This window comes from Ailuropoda melanoleuca, chromosome 19 (assembly GCF_002007445.2).
Source record: "Ailuropoda melanoleuca isolate Jingjing chromosome 19, ASM200744v2, whole genome shotgun sequence".
Taxonomy (NCBI): domain Eukaryota; kingdom Metazoa; phylum Chordata; class Mammalia; order Carnivora; family Ursidae; genus Ailuropoda; species Ailuropoda melanoleuca.
In genome coordinates this window covers 20,148,438-20,170,044 of record NC_048236.1, presented here as the reverse complement: position 1 = coordinate 20,170,044, position 21,607 = coordinate 20,148,438, and the positions used below count along the sequence as shown (strand labels likewise).

Here is a 21,607-nt window from a genome sequence, read left to right as displayed (position 1 = left end):
ATAGGGTTGTTTTTCTTTTTTTTTGATCCCCTGATCTGAGGGCTCTACCTTTAGAACAATTAAAGTACCAGTTGCTTGTAGACATTTATTACAGAAGTCTTCTTTTACTGATAAAACAGTTCATTCCACATTATTTTTTCTCTATTCTTGCTAACATTTTCTACATCCATTAAAGCTTTGACTTAATTAACTTAATTAACTGAATCTTCATTTTGGGGACCTCAGCCACTTCTGTAAATGATAGAATATATTTGATGTGTTATTCTTACATGTATTCTAATTAAAAATCACCTATTTTCTTTAAAAAAAAAGTGTTTTAAATCCCTTCTATAGCCTATAGTAGACCTCTATTCTTTTATTTCAATGCACAAGTTTTAATGAGTCATTACAATTTGAAAGGGCTATTTACATGCAATTTTAGCTTAATCAAATATGTCATGAGTTTCAGATTAACCATTTACCATTAGAAATGTCAGTACAAAATAATTTTATCAAATTCATTTGGACCTCCCCAGAAATTTTAAATGCCAATGTAACTTAAACTGTGTGATATTTTGCCAAGAGTCATTTACAGTAATCTATGATCATTAATGACAGATTAGTTAAATAAATGCTTTAAATTTATCAAATGTTTTAGGAAAAAATAATATAGAATAAAATCTGAAGTACAGATTTTAATTGAATATTTTAAAATTTCAATCTATATCCCACCTCTATGTATTTCTCAGGAACATAAAATCTGTACTTTGCATTTGTTTTTCGGTGAAAAAAAGGAGAAGAATGTTAATAGATATTCATTTTTACCATAATTGTTTACAGTAAAGGGAAGTCATATTTTCAAAGTAATGTAAATTATGAGCAGAACATTCAACCCATATATATATGTTTTATACATATATTTTGGAGAAATTTCTTAAGATAAAATATAGCTGTAATTGGACATTGTCCCACAGTTTATTGACTAAAGAATTTTTCCAGTTTGGGCGACATTAAATATTTTAAATATCTGAAGGTCTTTACACATTGGTAAATTTTGAGAGTCATACAACGGAAAGAACAAATTCTATGATAGTTACCCACTTGAACAAAGTATGTCCCAATATTTTTTATTATTTATTTATTTAATATTTTTTATTATTAACCTCTGAAGTGTAGTATCTGCACCTTCGTTAGCTTCCTAAGGTGATGTGGTATAGAAGAAAATGTTAGAAGTTGTATTGATAAATGATTTTAGCCAAGTCTAGAAAAGTAAATCAAATTCTTACATTAAATATGGAATGACATTTATACATATACACACAGAAATTTACACACAAAGAGATAGAGAATAAGTAAAAAGATTTGGAGAGAGTGCCATCAGCAAAATGGTCGCGTTTGTAGCTCCAAATGCCCATCCCTCTATAGAAACATGGAAAACACAAGCAGAAACTGTCAAAAACAACATTGTCCTAACTTTGAAAAAAGGCAAAACTTCACAAAAACCAAGCAAATGCTGAATAAAGGAAAATGCAACTTAAAAATGATAAGAAATGGTAGCATTTTAACGTCCTCTTTCCACAGCCTCTGCCTGCTCAGCAGCACTCTTGAAGGTGACAGCCTACATTCTCAGTGTAGGAACATGGTCCTTGGTCTTGAAGGAAGCAGAGTATATTTTATCTGCCCTTTCTAGCTCTTCTGGAGATATATAAAGGACTGATGCAAAGCGTTCAACACCTTTTGCTTAGCTCGGAACTCTCTCACGGTGGAAAAGTGGCAAGCATTGTTCGAAACCACTGTAAGGTGAAGTAAGTCCTGCAGTTGCCTAGCGTAAAAGGTTATGGTTAAGATATATGAATTAATTTTTAGAACAATTTGGCAAGTAAAAAAATAGAAGTCATCCACATTGGAAAGGAAGAAGTAAAACTATCTCATCATAAGTCATTAAGGAAATCCAAATCAAAACTGTAATTATATATAGCTTCACATCCACTAGCGTGGCTACAATAAATTTTTTAAAAAGGGAAACAGTTACTGTTGATGCAGATGTAAAGAAATTGGTCCTCATACATCGCTGGTGGGAATGCAAGAATGGTTCAGCCATTGTAGAAAACAAGTTGATGGTTCCTCAAATAGTTGAGTATAGAATTATCATATGACCCTGCAATTCTATTCCCAGGCATTTACTACAAAAAGATTAAGATTCAACAAGTAAAAGTACATGTCCAGGCATGTCCATAGTAGCACTATTCACAATAGCCCAAAACTCGGCCAATGGATGAATGGATAAGCAAGTTATGCTATATGCATACAATTGAATGTTATTTAGCCTTGCTAATGAATGGAATATTGATACATGCTACAATGTGGATGAGCCTCCAAAACATTATGCTAAGTGCAAAAGATACTCACAAGAGACCCCATGATTCTATTCATATGAAATATCCAGAATAGATAAATACATGGAGATAGGATGTACATTGGTGGTTACCAGAGGATGGAGAGTAGTGACTCAATAGTTAATGGATTTTGCTTTGGAGTGATGGAAATGTTTTGGCTCTAGATACAAGTTGTGGTTGCACATCAATGTGAATGTACCAAATGTCAGTGAATTGTTTCCTTGAAATGGTTAATTTTATGTTATGTGAATTTCACTTTCATAAATTGTTTTTAAAATATTTGAGTAATTTTTGTTTATTATTGATCATGAATCCTTGAACACCATTTCCTGGAACTTGCATTTCGAATAATTAGTTTTAGAGACTTAGATGTGATCTATTTGACACAAACCGAAGTTCCTTCTTAACTCAGTTTGTAGGCTACTTCAAATTCACCAGACTTTATTCATGTTGAAATGTATGTTGGATGAAAAGATAGTGAATAAATAGATGGAAACAGAGAATAAATCAAATTAAATACAAATCAATACATTTCATAAAGTTAGCTGAATAATATTTTACTTTTTACTAACACTGAAAAATGAAGGCTGATCACGTTACAATTATAAGTAATACATCTCCAACTAATTCAAAGTACTTTGTCTTATTTTTCCTTTACAATCAGATATATCGTTACAAGTCCTTGGCTTATCTAGACTCAATTACCATCTAGCCTCATTGCTCATGTTCCTTCTTGCCCCTCTTGTTATGGTCATATCAGATTTTGTTTAGTTACTCTATACTGCTCTGCTTTTTAAAAATTTTTTTTTCCTATGAAACTGTTTTATCCCTTTAATGGCTCCTGAAAGAACTCTCCGTATGTCTTCATAGACAAAGCCCCTCATGAGCCTGTTCTAACCTAATTCTCACTACATGTTTAATGGACTGATGCATAATTTATGTCTTATTCCTTAAGTTCATTGAATATATTTATCTTCTTTACCATTTGACTATACCAGCATGTATGCATTTGGTAAAGTGACTAAATGTATTAAGGCTTAGATGGGGGAAAGGGTCCGGAGAGAAAGGCCAGAACAGGAACAACCATTATAAACCCATGTAGAAAATGGGTTCCATTTTTATGTAATTATTTCTTTTGGTTTAAGTATTTAGTTAAGATTTTATATTTGAATGCATGTTATTTATTTAAGATACACTGAAGTCATGTGATCTCCTTCAGTGGCTTATTTCTTTGTTCTGTTTTATTTTATTTTTACTAAATACCCATGCAAACCTCTGTCTCCCACAGTCATCTGATATAGCTCATGGTCAACGCCAGGAAATCTACACTAGAGGATATTTCTTAAATCACGCCAGATATAAAGAAGGACTAGTTCATTTCTGGTATTCAAGTTCTGTAACTTGAATAGGAAAACAAGCTGTAACAAAAGCAAATTAATCATTAGTAATATAAACACAAAATTTGGTTTGTAATCTTACTAATCTTTATTCTCATCAGTGAGATAAAGCAGTGAATCAAAGTGAACTAAGCTTCTGCTCCCAACGTAACCAACTTGGGGTGGGGGGAGACCCTACCATCGAAATGAACACTGTAGGAATTAGGACCAACCTATATTTGCCTCAAGAATTTGGGGCTTAAGCTCTACCCTTAATTTATTCCCTCCCCATCAGAATAAAGTTAACAGTTGTATTGCTAATGATAGTTCCCAGGTAAGTCTCAGTGAGATATACATTTTACACCATTTCAACTAAAGGATCCTGTAATACTGGCAAAGTTTCTACTAACCAAGTTTCTCCAAAATTGCTCCAATTTGCTACTTAATGCTATAAAAGAACATAGTGGACCTTTCCACTAAATCTGCCTCAAATTAGATAGGACTATTGGGATTGGGCTTAATAACCATCAAGTAATTTTCCTCTATGAAAGTTTACAAGAAATGCTAAATACACATCACCCTTCCTGAAAGCCAGATCCACTATTTAGGTTTTCAGACAAAAACTAAACCTTAAATACATGAAAGAAGAAATAATCTCACAAGCAGTGTGTTGATACAACATAATTAGTGTGGTGATGTGTGTTACTTTGTTTTGAATACATAAATAAAAAGCAGCAGAATAACACTTTGACTGTATCTATATCTACTAGAAAATAAAATTTCTAGGGCGCCTGGGTGGCACAGCGGTTAAGCGTCTGCCTTCGGCTCAGGGCGTGATCCCGGCGTTATGGGATCAAGCCCCACATCAGGCTCCTTCGCTATGAGCCTGCTTCTTCCTCCCACTCCCCCTGCTTGTGTTCCCTCTCTCACTGGCTGTCTCTATCTCTGTTGAATAAATAAATAAAATCTCTAAAAAAAAAAAAGAAAAGAAAATTTCTTCTGTATTGCCTAAGTAAAATGTAAAATATCCTTAGCCCAGAAGAATGCTTTTCTTGAGATTTTGTAACCCTTTAATACAACTCATTATCCTATTTCTTTCTCTAACTCACTGAATCCCAATGTGCCACTTTGACTTTCTCCTTGTAAACAAATAACTTTATAAGGATCCAAGTGCCATTCAAGCCATATTCAAAGAATCTTAAACATAACATCTGTCACTGCCCACATTCTTCCCGAAGGAGACTGTCACAGTTGAGGATTAAAGAGAAGGGTGATTGGTATTGATACCCCCTTCTTTGTCTGACACATCTAATATATTAGATATATATATATTATGGACCTTGAACTAATAGCATTTAATTGGATTGTTCTATGTAAGTAGCTTAGGGGAATCAAGTTAACATAATTTTTTCTCCTTTTTTCCTGCTAATTCCCAGGCTGGTCGTGGTAGGGGAGCTGTTGGAGCATGTATTCAAATAAACATTTGCAATCAAGCACAAGTCTTGATATGACAAGATACGTTCCTACTTCATTTCAAACAGCTTAGGCTATCAAAACAAAAACTCTCTCATCACAAATAATCGTTTTATGCCTTAATTAGGATCAGTAGGATGTATCTGTCTAAGGAGATGGGAGATAAGTAGTCTTTTGTTATCTTCCATTGTTCTCTCATACCTGTCTGGTTTGGGGTTTTTTTTTTTTTCCTCTAAAAACATATAGGTTCCCTTCCAAAGAGTATTTTGCGCTAGTTGTATATTCATTGGGTTTTCGCATAAGACCAAAATTTATTAAGTAACATTTATAATTTAGATATCATTCAGAGAAGCCTAATCTGTGAAGAAAATTAGAAGTGAAATTATCTAAGGAAAAAAATCATAAAAGAAAGCAGGATAAACAAATGCTTTTAGTCTTTGAGTTTTCCTTAAATTAATGACTTTGAGCTTACCATTGACTATTTTTAATGGCAATTCCTATCTGGAAAATGAATTGACTGAACTTGCTATTGTCAGTTGGGAATGCTATTGGCAAGTGTTTTTTTTCCAGGGAATTATTTATTATGCAAAAGATTGTTATTTATTAAAAGAAGTCCTATGTATCAGGTAACTATCACCTCTTTTCAAAACATTCAAAGATCAAAATTGTCTCAGAGCAATGCTGGAAAACTAGCTAAAGATTAAGATTTTATTAATATGATGTTAATCATTTGACTGGAAATGGAATAATGCATATGTGTGTGTGAAAAAAATATATATATGTTGCGAAGTATATGAATGTGTGGTCAAGACCAACTTTTTTATTTACTTCATAATCTATCAAATAATATCCTACCAAATTGAAAGGGCAAATAAACACATTCTTCCTCATAATTGTCTAGCTTTATAACACTCTAGTTTAAAGTTCTTGTTTACCAATAAAGATATAGCTATAAAAAGACACTTGAATGATAAAGTCATTGACATTCATACTAGGAAGGAACATGAAGACTTAGTGTAGACTTCATTTTATGTAAGTATGTCTTCTATAGTACCCGTGGCAGCTTGTCAATCAGACTCTTCCTGAACATTCTCCTGATAAACAGTGAATTTCATCTTGTAACACTTTTTAAGCTTGAAATGTATCTTTTCAAACGGATGCTGCTTGCTCTACTTTTACTTTACATGCAATTAAAGATAAAATCCAGTGAACTTTCTTATATTTAAAGAAAGCTCTCCCAAAACTTTTATATATTTTCTTCTTTAGGCCAAACTTCACAACTTCACCTTCTACAGTTGTTTTATATAATTAGGTTTCCAGATGCTTCATGATCTTTCTCTGGATGCATGTTCCCTGCCCCAGAAGCAATCTAGACATTTATGACCATTAATATTAATATGCCTAAATTGAAAACAATAATCCAGATGTGTCCTGACAGTATAATACTCTTGTTGATAATCAATTGATCATAGGCTTTAGGGTTTATTTCTACAGTCTCAATTTTATTTCACAGACCCATAAGTCTAGCCCAATACCATTGCCCCACTAGTTTGATTACCATAGCTTTGTACAAAGTTTTGAAATCAGGAAATGTGAATCCTCCAAGTTTATTCTCCTTTTTGTCAAGATTATTTTGACTATATTGTGTCCCTTGAATTTCCATACTAATTTCAGTAGATTCAAAATTTCTAAAAAAAAAAAAAGCAAAAACAAAAACTATCTGGGATTTTGATAGGGATTACATTGAATCTCTAGGTTAGATTAGAGAATATCATCATTTTATTAGTATTAAAGCAATCTCCTAATCCATAACATAAATTGTCATTCAATTTAGTTGTCTTTTTAATCTCTTCCAACAATTATTTATAGTTTTGGGTTTACAACTCTACTTCTTTCATCAAATTTACGCTTACTTAGAGTTTAATTAAGCCTTTTGTATACAGACATTATTTTTCATCAAATTAATTTTAAGCCATCGTAGCTTCAAATATTCTTCTGAATATTCTGAATATCTCTTTCTGATACTCCCATTAGGCATGTGCTGATATATTTAGTGATGTCCCATACCTCTATAAAGTTCTCTTTATTTACTTTATTTCTTTCTCTTTCTTAGAATTCTTAGAGATCACATAATCTCTAATAATATGTCAACATTTTTCTCCTCCAGTTCAAATCTACTATTGAGCCTATACAGTGAATTTTTCTTCTTGACTACTAAACTTTTTTTAAAAGACATATTTATTCAGTGTCATGATCAGACTGTTACATTTAGCAATCAATAGCATGGGTGCAAAAAACCCCAAAACCAAAACAAAACTAAACTAAACTAAACTTAACTACATTAAAACCCTTTGTTGGAATGCTTTGCACTTTGCACAGAATAAAAATTAAAATAACTGTTATACAATTAGTCACAAATACAGTCCTCGAGTTTTTTTGCCCATACACATGAGTATTGTCTAAAACATATCTTCTTTGTAACAGCTAGGCCCCGCCACCACTGTGCTTGGCTAAATTCACAAATCTATTGTAACCCGTAGTTTCCCTGCCACTTCTTCTCTGGCTCTTCTCTCCTGCTAAGCTTTGTTTCCTGGCAGTAATTAAAACCTTCTTCTGCTGCCATAGCTACTGCTGCTGCTGGAACTGCCATAGCCATCTTGGTTTCATGCTTTGGCAAAGTATTGTCCTCTACCACCATAGAGGCCAGAGCTCCTCCCTCCAAAATTTCTGCTTTCATGTGCCCAAAATTTGAATATCGATTATTGTAATTGCCAAAATCGTTATAGTTTCCGCCACCACCAAAATTACTTCCATCATTACCAAATTCACTATAGCCATCTACACTGCCACCATATCTGCCACCACTTCAACAGCCACCAGAGTCACCCTGACCACTGAAGTTTCCTCCATGACCAAAGTTGTCATTCCCACCAAAACCACCTCGATGACCATCAAAGTTTCCAGAACCACCTCAACCTCTTTGACTGGATGAAGGACTAGCCATCTCTTGCTTAGATAGGGCTTTCCTTACTTCACAGTTGTGGTCATTCACAGTATGGTATTTTTGAATGACAATATTGTCTACAGAGTTGTTATCAAATGTTACAAAAGCAAAGCCTCTCTTCTTGCCACTGCCTCCATCAGTCATGATTTCAATTGCTTCAATTTTTCCATAATATACTAATCTCTTAGAAGATGCTCTTTAGTGTCTTTTTTAATGCCACCAACAAAAATCTTTTTCAGTTAAGTGGGCACCAGGTCTTTGAGAATGTTCTCTTGAGATGGCCCTTTGTGGTTTCATAACTCTTCCATCCACCCTGTGTGGCCTTAATTCATGGCTTCATCCACTCCTCCACAGTGGTATACTGACAAACCCAAAGCCTCTTAAGTGTTTGGTGTTTGGATTTCTCATTACCACACAGTCTGTGAGCATTCTCTATTGCTCAGACTCTCATTGGTTGTTTCAAAGCTCAAGCCTCTGATGAAGAGCTCCTGCAACTGCTCAAGCTCTTTGGGAAATTCTGCCTTAGACATAATGGTGGTAAGAGGGAAGACATTAACGATGCTTATTCAGCGCCATCCATGGGCAGAAAGAATCTAATGAATGTATCTTGACTATTAAATTTTTTTTAAAGATTTTATTTATTTATTCAACAGAGATAGAGACAGCCTGCGAGAGAGGGAACACAAGCAGGGGGAGTGGGAGAGGAAGAAGCAGGCTCCTAGCGGAGGAGCCTGATGTGGGGCTCGATCCCATAACGCCGGGATCACGCCCTGAGCCCAAGGCAGACGCCCAACCGCTGTGCCACCCAGGCACCCCTTGACTATTAAATTTTTAAACTCCAGAATTTCCACTTATTTTTTTTTACAATTTTTAAAATTTCTTTACTGCTAATCTCTATATTGTAAGATATAGTTGATAAATATTCCTTACTGCTGTAAACACATTTCCCTTAGTTCTTTATAATAACTGTTTATTCTGGCATTTGAGTTCTCTCAGAGGCAGTGTTTGTTGCATACTTTTATTTTTTTCCTTGCATGTGTGACTTTTTTCATTTCAGAGGATAACTTTTAGTAATTCTGTAACTAATCCCCACCCTCTTCTGGAGCTTCTTGTTGCTCTTCATGACATTTGCTTATTGATGTGTTGACTCTTTCAGTGAAGTCTATTTCTGCTGAAATGTTCAGCCTCTCCTAGCACTTTCCAGGGTGCATTCTAATATATTGTCACAATCAGCATAGCGTGGTGTTGGTTTTTGCAGGGTTCTATTTGATGTCCTCTTTTCCTGATCTGATCTGTTAAAGCTTTTAGTTGATTTGCTTCTATTGACATTACACTCAGCTCTTAGCCCTCAAATTGCCAGCTGATTGCTCTTTTTGATTACTGCTTTGACAAAGTCCTAAAACATAAATAGTCTGACCCAATTAATTTTTCTATGCGTAGTCTTTGAGGCCTGTCTTTGAGCCTTGTTCTGACCCCCAGGAGGACTCTTCTTAGCTGCTTATTTTCCTGATTCTCTCTGCTAAAATTCTAGGTCGTCTATATTTTCACTTTTTACTATCATGGAGCTATCTGCCTCTAAATTGCTTATAACCAAAATCCCCATTGCTTTCAACGATGACCTTAGAATTTCATTTCCTTGAGATCTGTATGAAATAAAGTCAGTCCACTTAGGGACAGCTACTGATCTCTCTCTTCTTAAGATCTACATCTCCCCCTGACCAAACCACTGCTTTGGAGTTGGGGATAAGGTAATGTGTTACAAGTAGGGTACTGGGCAGAGACAGTGGCCTTTGGTTTTCTCAACTTGCCTCTCCTTATGTGGAACCTCTACTTTCAAGCAAAGAAGGGCAAGGGCAATTCCGGATGAGTACTCTCAGTCTCTCTCAGGGAGATACAAAAAAGCAAATGTGGGCATGAGATAGTAAAAATCCTGAAAGTGAGAATATATTAAAAGCAGTTGGCATTGGTGGGTCCACAGCTTAACTTCAAAGGAGCAAGCAGCACACTGAAAATGAATCACTCACAGTAAAGAATAAAAGCAGAATATCATAGAAAAATACTTTAAAAGATTGAGTGAAAACAACTGTCAATCTGAAATTTTAAATTCACTAAAAAATCTGAAAGCAATGTCTGTATAAAAATATTCTCTACAAGATTTATAAAAAAGAAATTGCTCTGCAAGAAAAATTGCAAGATTTTTTTCCCAGCAAAACTGCACTAAAAATGAAAATAAATACAACCAACGGGGGGAAAAAAAACTGAGCAAGATTATTCAAGAAGTAGAAAAGTATGTAAGATGGAATTATAAAAATATAGGTATCCCCTACCATCTGAAAGTAGACTGTTCCTATGAAACCTTTCATAAGCCAAAATAGCAAAGAAGCAATTATCATTAATTTTTGAGCATTCCCAGACCCCCAAAACAACTTCTTTTAGGCTTTTCTGATATTTTAGGACACATGTTGCTAAAGGATGCACACAATAAATGCATATGAAGCACAGACGCTCATGGACACAGTTCAAAGCTAGGGTTGCTGCTGAGATGCTGAGTGTAGTTCAGGGGAAGGAGCTTGGCGGGGCCACTCTGCTCTGGGTGCACCCTGCCTCCATAACGGCTCACTGCAAAACAAACACTGACCTCTTTTTGCTTTTCAGCTTTTTTCGTGAAAGTGAAAATCCTCTTTGGATTTCTTTCATTTAGCAAAAACAGATGCTAAGGTCTTTCATAAAGGTGAAGTGATATAATGCAAACTTTAAAAAACCAGGAGCTATCTGTATAGAAGAGTGGGAGAACAATACAAGTATAGAAAAGGACAAATGATACAGAATGGAATGTTCCGAAATAAATCCACAAATTTACAGTCACATGATTAATGAAAAATTATACCCTAAAGTGTAAACACATAGACTTGACATCAAACTGTCCTGGGTCTATTGGATATATGTATTTATAAAAATAATAATGAAATTTTTTTCTGTATCTCATACAAAATTCAAAAGAATATAAATATAAATGTGAAGGTTAAAACAATAAAGCTTTGAAACAACATATGAGAATATCTTTGTGAACTCAGCATTGGCTAAACTTTTTAAACAGTATTCCAAATCACCAAGGTTAAAAGAAAAAAAAACTAAATTGGACTTCATTAGATTAATTAAGTCAAAAGGAAATATTAAGAAAGAGAAACAAACAACTCATAGACTCATTGCAATTTTATTTAGTTTCAATTCTTTTATGATGTAGATTAAAATTGTAGACCTTAAATAGAATTTCCAAACTATTTTTATTAAATCAGCAGAAATGCATGTTTTCATTTTGTTCTAAGCTGTCTCCAATATACTTTACATCTCTACCAAGTGAAGAAATGGGCACTGTGAGCATTTCTATCCCAGACCTTATTACGGAAGAATAAGGAAAATTATGCTTTATTCAGTGGCATTCTGTTGACTCTGATTGTATCTTCTGCTCTAAATAGTACGCATGTATTCACTGAACCAAGAAATAACTCATTTCAAACTCATAACTCATTTTACTTTTACCATCTCTCTCTCCTCTGTAAGACAGAGAATGCCAGTAATAGTTCACAAAATTGGCAGTTACCACAAGTAGAGAAACTTGGTAAAAAAATTTTTTAAAAAAACGTGACAGTGTTTCAGAAAAGGGGAGAATATTCTTATAGACAACAGAGACATTTTTATAATATTGTCTTAGGATCAAAAAATAAACTAAATCCAAACTTTACATAGATCAAGTAACTGATAAAAAATAATTGAATTTTGATTAAAATATACATTATAGTTGTTACATTTATAATTATTTGACAATGGGTGTATATAAAGGAAAGTACACAGAGTACTCTGGAAATGTAAGCTAAAGTGAGATACATAGCAAGAAGAAATTATGAGTTTCTGAAGGAATATTATGAACAATTGTATGCCAATAATTTAGGTAAATTCCATGATCGGTATCAAGTATTATACCTCTAGTTGGGCTGTTTCTAACTTCAGAGAATTCTTTTTAAAAAACAAATTAACATCTTAGGGTTTTAAATTCAGCTGAGGGCAAGGTCAGTGACCCCCAGAGATTCTTTAACACACTTAAAAATAATTTCTTCTTGTTTAGTCCCAAGGTAACACAGTTAAAAAGTAGATACATAAATTTGGAAAGAACAGATCCAGAGTATTTGAATGGAGGTATTTTGTGGAAAAAAACAAAATCTGAGACCTCCTTTAGCAGTCTTTCCTCCTGTGACTGACAAGAGCAAAGTTAATAAAAAACTTCAGTAACTCTATAAAACTCTGTTCTTCAGGATATGTGATTGATTTCTTTCACAATTTAGGTGGTCCTCTGCTGAGGGTCTCATTAGGCTAAATTTGAGGCATTGATGGGTCTGCAATCTAATGTGATACTCGGGTTCCTCTTGTAAACTCATTGGTTGTCAGAATTTGGTTTCTTACAGGTATGATCTCCATAACATGGAAGCTTGATGCTTCAAGGCCAACAAAGAAGGAGTTTCTGCAGCTATGAACTTTTATGACTTTTTCTGTTTCTGAATCTAGAACTTATTGTAAAGGGCTCAGGTCATTAGTTTAGGCTCACCCATGATAATTTCCCTTTTGATAACTTTTTAAAGAAGATTTTATTTATTTATTTGAAAGAGAAAGAGCACTGGGAGAGGGACAGAGGGGTAGGGATAAAGAGTCTCAAGCTTAACCTACTGAGCCATCTAGGTCCCTTTTCCCCTCAAAGTCAACTAATTGGGAAATTAGTTAAATCTGCAAAATCACTTACCTTTTGCCATATAACATAACTTAATAATGGAAATATTCTCTGGTATTTATATGTCCCACTGTTACTCAAAGGGAAGGAATTAGACAGGTCTGTTCACCGGGAAGTAGAAATCTTGTGGACTATCTTAGAATTATGGGTGCCAGAGTCAGGCATTGTGTCTCTTTCAGAGATACTTCTATTATCCCCATGTCCTCAGAGCATTTCCCTTGTCAATATGTCATCCAAGTGAGATCGATGCACAAATTAAGAGAATTAATAATGTTACAATTTTAGAAAGCTTTCTTTCCAAAGAACCAAAATCACTGCCAAATTATGTCATGTCAAAATAAATGATGTATTAAAACAGTCATGTTCTTGATGTGATGGCAAGGAAAAGTTTCAGACGTTTGAGAAGCTAACTGATAAAATATGAAATTAAAACATTAACTTGTTGATGAACGCTTTCACTCTCATGATATATTTCCAATTCAAACTCATAGCAGTTGTTCCATAACACAAGTAGAAAGTAGACGTAGAAGGTTGGAATAAAAATCTATAAAATTATATTTAAAAGGCGTGTTTATAAAAGTTGTTAATTATACCATTTAAATTCTTTACTTATGCTCAGATTCCACTACTGCATTACTCTGTGTATTTAAGTGATAGTGGTCTGCTTTTAAAAAATAAGGTAGGAGAGAGAAAGGGTCCTAGAACCTGCTTGGGTGGTCACAAGATGAAGGGTAGGATAAGAGCTCTAGCCTTTGTGAGTAGAATCACATGCACAGGAAATAGGCCAAGAATAAGGATGCAAGGACCTAAATGTCTCCTGTCCCCACACCCCCCCACCATTCTCAGATCCCCCTGGAGGCAGCAGTGTCATGAGCACAGTCTACAGCAATGAACAGCAGTGGGAACCGAAGAAACATTGAGAAGAGCAAGTACTAACTGTAGGTGTGGTTCAAGCACCAGGGGACTAAATACTCAAGGTAGCAAGCAGCTAGCTGTAGCAACAACTCCAGCAATTGCGGGTCTGGACACAAGACAAGGTCGGCCAGTTAGCAGTGAGCTGGGCAAGGGCTCCAGAGCTGCTGCCCCTGCATGTCCTCTGTTTTCGAGGTAGAGGGGACAGTGGGTAGTAGGTTTCTGCAAGCCCCTCTGCCCAGCCCCTTGGAAGTCTTCCAGCCCCCTCTCTGTTTCCAACCACAGCCACGCCCTGGGGAGCCCCTGTACAGAGTGTCTAGCAGGGAGCTCCCACTGCCCCCACTCCAGGCCTAGCTTCACCTCAGAACCCTTTGCAGACTCCGTGTTGTTCTGTGATATAGCAGGTCAACTGTCTCCCCAAGGCCCTTTGCAGGGGCCTCCATTTCCTCATGATGTCTGAGTACCAAGAAGGGGATGGCTTTGTGGACAATAATTCTAACCTTAGGACCTCACTGAACTTACAGAGGAGCCTGTCCCTTCCTATCCTATAGATCCTGCGGAGAGGATAGGGCACTGTACTCCTGCACACTGAGTCTGCCCAGGTGCCTGAAGCATGAGTGGTTGGTCTTCATCACTGGTTAGCTTTCCATAGCATGAATGCACCACCATTTCTGTACCCAACCTGCTGGTAGTAGACCTTTGCATGTTTTCACTGTGCTGCTATCCTAAGCTGTGTTGCTATGAATGTTTTGGAGAGGAATTGATATCTTCACAATATTGAGCTGTACAAACTAAGAATACTATTTTTTGTTGACTCATCTGTTTTTTTTAATAAAGTATTTCCACAAAGTATTATTATTTAACCATAGAGATCTTTCATACATCTTTCTGTAGATTTATTTCTGGCACTTCATCTTTACTATTGCTTGACATTTTAGATGATAATTTTAATTTCATTTTCATCTGTTTCTCTTATATATGGGATTCAGTTGTTATATTTATATTTATTTTGTATTGAGGAACCTAGCTCAACTCTTGTTAATTCTAATAATTTATCGGGCATTGTCTTGAACGTTACAATTTGGAAATTAATAAAATTCATGGCAATCTTGAAAAAATTTATTTAAGGAATACAGAGAGATAAATATTGTTTTTCATTTTCCTTGAGTTTGATGAAAAATAATTATACCTAAAGGAAAAATAATTAGTACTCCTGAAAGCAAAACACATTTTTTTTAAAGTAGGCTCCACACACCCAGCATGGAGCCCAGTGTGGGATTTGAACTCACATCCTGAGATTAAGACCTGGGCTGAGATCAAGAACCAGATGCTTAACCCACTGAGCAACTCAGGTGCCCCCACCCTGCAAAGCACATTTTAAAAGACAAAGAAAAGAAATTACACAAATCAGGAAAACATAAAATGAATATAATAACATTCATAAGATTTGAGACCAGCCATACAAGACATAGAAAAATATCAAAAAGCCTTAACTCACAAAGCAAAACCAAGTTTTATGGTAATTCCAAGAGACAGGATTTCAAAAGGTAGTAGGAAAAAGGCTAACACAACAGGATTCGTAAAAGTACTCCAGACAGCTTCCCCCCACCAAAAAAAGAAACAGGAATTGGAATCCTGATATAAGACAATGTAGAATTTTGCCTCAAAATTTCATTGAGAAAAAGAAAATTTTTATACTAAAGAACACAATTCATACTGCATATATGACAGCTATAATACCCAAGCATTGAAAAATATAGCTAGATTCCTCATAAAACAAAACCTCAAGAGATAGAATAAAAAATAACTGTTATCAATTACCTACTGTTGTGTGATAACACCTCCAAGTTTAGTGTATTAAAACAACATCATTTATTTATTTATTTATTTCACTGTGAATTTTAAGGTTGGCAATTTAAGATGGGTTCTACTGAGTTCTTATGCTTTGATCTTGGCTGCCTCATGCACTTGTGGTTAATTAACAGGCTGTCTCAGAGGCCCTTCTTGGGTTTGGCTGACTATTAGCTGGCATGCCTCAACTCTCCTTCAAGTGGTTTTTCATCCTCCATCAGGCTAACTTGGACTTGTTTTCCTCGCAGAGGTAGGAGTTTGTAAAATGGTAGAAATGGACAAGATTTCTTTTTTTTTTTTAAGATTTATTTATTTATTTATTTGACAATGAGAGAGACAGCTAGAAAAAGAGGGAGCACAAGCAGGGGGAGTGGGAAAGGAAGAAGCAGCCTCCCAGCGGAAGAGCCTGACGTGGGGCTCGATCCCATAACTCCAGGATCATGCCCTGAGCCAAAGGCAGACGCTTAACGACTCAGCCACCCAGGCACCCCAAGATTTCTTGAGTCTAAGTATCAAAAGTCCTTATTACATTTCCTAAGTCAGTTCATTAAGACCAGCCCAGATTCAGGGCATACAAAAATAAACTCCACTGCTTAGTGGGAGATGCTAACGAGTTGTCTTACAAAAGGCATGGATAGACATATAGAGGGTTGGGTTGGTTTTGCAGTTAACCTACAACAGTCCTCTTTACGTGTGCAAATATTTATATCAACCTCACATGCAAACACAATATTCACATCTCCAAATCTCCCAAAACCTCCATCTAATTTGGTATCACACTAAAAGCATTATTATCTTGAAACCTACATCAGCTCTGGACTCCATTCTTCTTTATATGGAGTCCCATGACATGAAATGACAGATACCTTCACCCCACTTCAGTTTCTTAACAAAACATGATTAAGTGGTACAGGGTAACTTTAACTCATATTTTAAAAGGGAAAGAATTAGTGATAAATTTGCAAATCTATAACAACTCTGTAAGATGGCCGGAAAAATGCTACCAGATCATCCCCCCTCTAAAGATAAGGAATGTTTTGATTAATCCCAGTGTTGGTCCCTGGGTCCCTTCCCAGTCAATGGTTCCCCAGTGGTCTGAGTTCTTTGCTTTACACTCTTGACCCCAACCTCTCAGATATTCTTTCTTTCCCATTACACTTTTTGTCTACTTCTGTAGAAATCACCTGTGTTAGCTGTGAGTAGATTTATGATCCTGCCTTCTGCATGTAGAAAATCAGTAGTGTTAGAATCCTTTTAATTTCAGCCCTGCTTAGTCCAGGCTGGAAATACTTTTGTTAGTACTAATCCCTTAAAATTTTGTGAGTATTCTATGTAACAGAACAACCAGGGTAGGGGCACCTGGGTAGCGCAGTCGTTAAGCATCTGCCTTCAGCTCAGGGCGTGATCCCGGAGTTCTGGGATCGAGCCCCACGCTGGGCTCTTCTGCTGGCAGCCTGCTTCTTCCTCTCCCGCTCCCCCTGCTTGTGTTCCTTCTCTCACTGGCTGTCTCTCTCTCTCTGTCAAGTAGATAAATAAAATCTTTAAAAAAAAAAAAAAAAAAGAAGAAGAAGACCACCTCTGGCCAGGGCTTTAAAAAAAAAAAAAAAAAGAACAACNTTAAAAAAAAAAAAAAAAAAAGAACAACCAGGGTTTTGTGGTTTTTTTTCATGAACTTTATTTTTTTTCAAGCATTTTTTAGGTTCACAGGAAAATTAAGCAGAAAGTACAGAGATTTCCCATATACCCCAAGCACCCATATATGCATAATGTTCACCAATAACAATATTCCCCATCAGACTGGTCTAATTTGCAATTGAAGAACTACATTGACACATCATTATCACCTAAAGTCTGTAGTTAATATTAAGGTTGACTCTTGGTGTTGTACACTTAGGGCTTTGGACAAATACATAATGACATATATCCGTCATTACACTATCATGAAGAACAGTTTCATTACCCTAAAAATCCTTGTGCTCTGCCTATTTATCCCTTCATCCCTCATCACCTCTGTCAAGCACTGATCTTTTTGCTGTCTCCACCATTTTGCCTTTTCCAGAATGTCATAAAGTTGGAAGTATATGGGTTGTAGTCCTTTCAGATTGGTTTCTTGCATTTATTATATGCATTTAAATTTCCTCCGTGTCTTTTCTTGGCTTCATAGCTCACGTTTTAAAAATTGCTGAATGATATTCCAATGTCTCGACCTACCACAGTTTATTTAACCATTTACCTACTGAAGGACATCGTGGTTGTTTCCAAATTTTGACAATTATGGATAAAGCTGCTTTCCTCCTACTCTGTGGTTTTCCCTCTTATTCTCTAAACAATGTCTTTTGCAGAGCAGAAAATTTTAATTTCAATGAAGTCCAGTGTATCAGTTCTTTCTTTCCTGGATCATGCCTTTGGTTTTGTACCATCAGCAAGCCAAACATCATCTAGACTTTTTTCTCCTTTGTTATTTTCCAGAAGTTTTCTAGTTTTTTTTTTTCATAAGTTTTCTAGTTTTGGACTTTACATTTAGGTTTGCGATCCATTGTGAGTTAGGTTTTGTGAATGTTGTGAGGTCTGTGTCTAGAATCATTTTCCCAATTGTTTAAAAATAAGTAGCTAATAGATGGATGGATGGATAGATAGATACATAGATAATAAGTAATAGATAATAAATAGAGTCTCTTTAACTGCTTACTTCTACTTTGGTAATAGACTTCTGAGGGAGTGTATCCTTCTATAAACCTTGTGGTCTACGTGGTGGGGTTTTACATGGTACTGCCTTAATTCTTTTGGAGGTCTTATCATGTGGGTTTAAAGCCACGACCTCAATTGGAACTGTTATTCCAGACTATATTTTATAGTTAAAATGTTTGTAGAATGGGAGCCTGAACTTGAGAAACAGTTTTATTTTCCAGTCCAAAAAGCCCTTGCCACACTATATTCTCCTTGTATTCTTTCTTTAGATTACTCTTTAGATAGCATATTATATGGTAACTAACTCTCTCTCTCTTTTTCTCTCTCTCTCTATATAACTAATAACACCCTTTTACTAGCCGCTAAATATTCTTCTTGGAGCTCACCTCACTAAAGTTCAAAGTTTATAAGATATATTTTCTAGCTTTCACATTGTTGTGAGCAACAATTCAGTCAAATATTTTAAGATTGTATGGCACAGGCTATCATTTTTCTAGCCTTTGCTTGCCACCCAGTCATAAAGCTAAGATCACATATTTAGGATTTGATAGGACAGTGCCCCACATCTAGGAACCAATATCTGCTTGAATAATATTTTGCTGTGTAATGAACAACTATGGACAACTTAAGACAGCAGTCATTTATTTAGCCCACAATTTTTTGTCAACAATTTACACTAGGTCAGCTGGATGTTTTTCTATCCTTTTCTGGCTCTCTTTTTATATCTGTAGTGAGCAGGAGAATGTCTAGGGGGCACTGCTTTTGTAGGTTGGCTGGTTGTCAGGTGGAGCTCCTTCCAGCTTGCCAGCTTGGGCTTACTTTCATGGTAAAGACAGGGTCTAAGAGAGAGTAGAAACACACAATATCTCTGGGGGTCTAGGTTTGGACCAAGCATACTGTCATTTCTGTCATATTCTGTTGGTCAAAACAGTCTCAAAGCCAGCCTAGATTTAAGAAGTATGAAAGAAGGACTGAACACTTGATGGTACAAGTTGCAAGCTCACATCATAAAGGGCAGAGCCACAGGATTGAGGAGAAAATAGCATCCATTATTTTTCTACCAATCTACTAAAAACACTAATAATGGGAATATTTAGCACACTGAAGTCAATTTAAGACAGTTCAAGCAGACAAAAAATTTGGTCAGGATTTAGAAGAACTAAAGAATATCAAAGGATCTTATGAATATGTTCTTAAGTATAAATAGAACATTTACTAAAATTGACCATACATTATGTTGTGCACTAAGTATAAATAATTCTGTACAGGAAAAATAAAACACTCAGATCACATTACAATTCTACAAAATATAAATAATAAAATGTCCTTCCACACTAAAAATAAAAATACTTTCTCTCTTGGCAAAAGAGAGAATACAAGCAAAATGTCAACATTTCTAGAAATAGAAAAAGAAAAACATAATTTTTCTGTGGCATATATTCAAAATGAAAACACAAGGAGAATTCATTACCTTAAATAATCACATCAATAAAAATAAAATAACATAAATGAATAAACACTATCTCCTAATCAAAAATCCAGAATGAACATCAAAGTAAACCATAAAGAAAGCAGAAGGAAGCAAATACTATATATAAAAAAAAATGTTTTAAAAGGGGAGAAACAGAAAATAGTAGAAATAGTAAGTGAATAAATGAATCATAAATAATAAATGAAATGCTAATTTCTTGAAAAAACCTCAACAAAAGGGATTATCAAAAAGCAGAAAGAATAAATATAAATAAGAACTAACCAAAGTGAAATAAGGAGTAAAATTTTAAAAAATATCACTACTTTGAACTCCACATAAAACATTTGCTGAGCTAGATGATTCAGATTAAGTCCTAGGAAAAATTTTTATAAAATCTGAAGTTAATAGAGTTTAAAAGCTTCTACAGAGCAATTTCAAAGAAAAAGCATATCAAGTTATTCGAGTACTAACTCAAAAGAAACTACCAAGCCCAGATTACGTTAGGGCAATTTTATAAAATCATCAAAGGCCAGAAAATTGTGATATTTTATAAATAGATCCATAGAAGAATAAAAAGGATGAAAACCTCCAAATTCCTTTCTGAAGCAATTATAACATTAAAATTTAAAACTGATAAATATAACCCCAGGTAGATGGATAGATATTTATCATCTCACCTAAAATATCCACGCAACTAAACCTGATTAAAAATTTCATGAACAGAATTTTTAAAATTACATTAAGTTATAAATCTAGAATCACCTTATAAATATACATATGTGTATTTATTTAATGGTTATTAAATATCAGGAAACCATTTGATACAACTAGCTATATTAATAGATCTAAGAAGAGAAGTCAACAACATAGACTCTCAAATGATGTTTGGTAATATTAGACACCTAATGCTATGGAAGCCTTTTTATTTATACATATTAACATTTAGAAATTATGGTAAGCATGAGGAAAAGCACAGAGTTCCATGCTATTGCATTACCTGGGGAGTTGAGAGAACAGCAAAGGCTTTCCTGGGAATGTACATTTAAAGAAATATCTGTGTGAAAAGCAGGGACTAGAGGTGGAGTGGTTAGAGGAACTGGCACTTCATGTATCAAGAATAGCCTGTGTGGATAGCCTAGAAAGGAAACAAGAGCCTACCATGTCAAGTTGACTAAAAGAAGGCCAGTTATTTGTGAGGTAGAGACAGGGTTTAGAGAGGTAGGCTGAGGCCAGATTAAATAAGACTTGTAGCTCCAGAAAGACTATTACCAGCACATCTGAAGACACTTGGGTAATGTGACAAAAAAGCTCTTACGAATGATCCTAAGAAAAAAACTAAAAATAAGCACAGACTTAAATGAAGAATATTCAGCATGGTACTACTCACATATGATGCAAAATGTACAATAGGTAATTAATTAAATTACGTTGTATTCATAGGTGAAATATTTAAAGTAATACAATGTTCTGGAAGAAATATTGCTTATAAAAAAATGTTCATTATACATTGTTTGAGTTGGACAATGGACTCTTCCAAATTCTCAAAAGTTTCTGATTTTACTATATATTTAATTTTCACTGATATTCAAAATGACATTTTTGCACTTTAATTCCAAACAGAGATTGTTAATGGAACCATACATAAGAAAGACACAATTTTACATTTACTAATTATGC

General features: G+C 35.0%; 1 pseudogene; it reads right to left on the bottom strand.

Moving 5' to 3' along the window:
- Positions 1–7,824: 7,824 nt before the first annotated feature.
- Positions 7,825–8,758, bottom strand: LOC105241791 (annotated as a pseudogene).
- Positions 8,759–21,607: the final 12,849 nt, after the last annotated feature.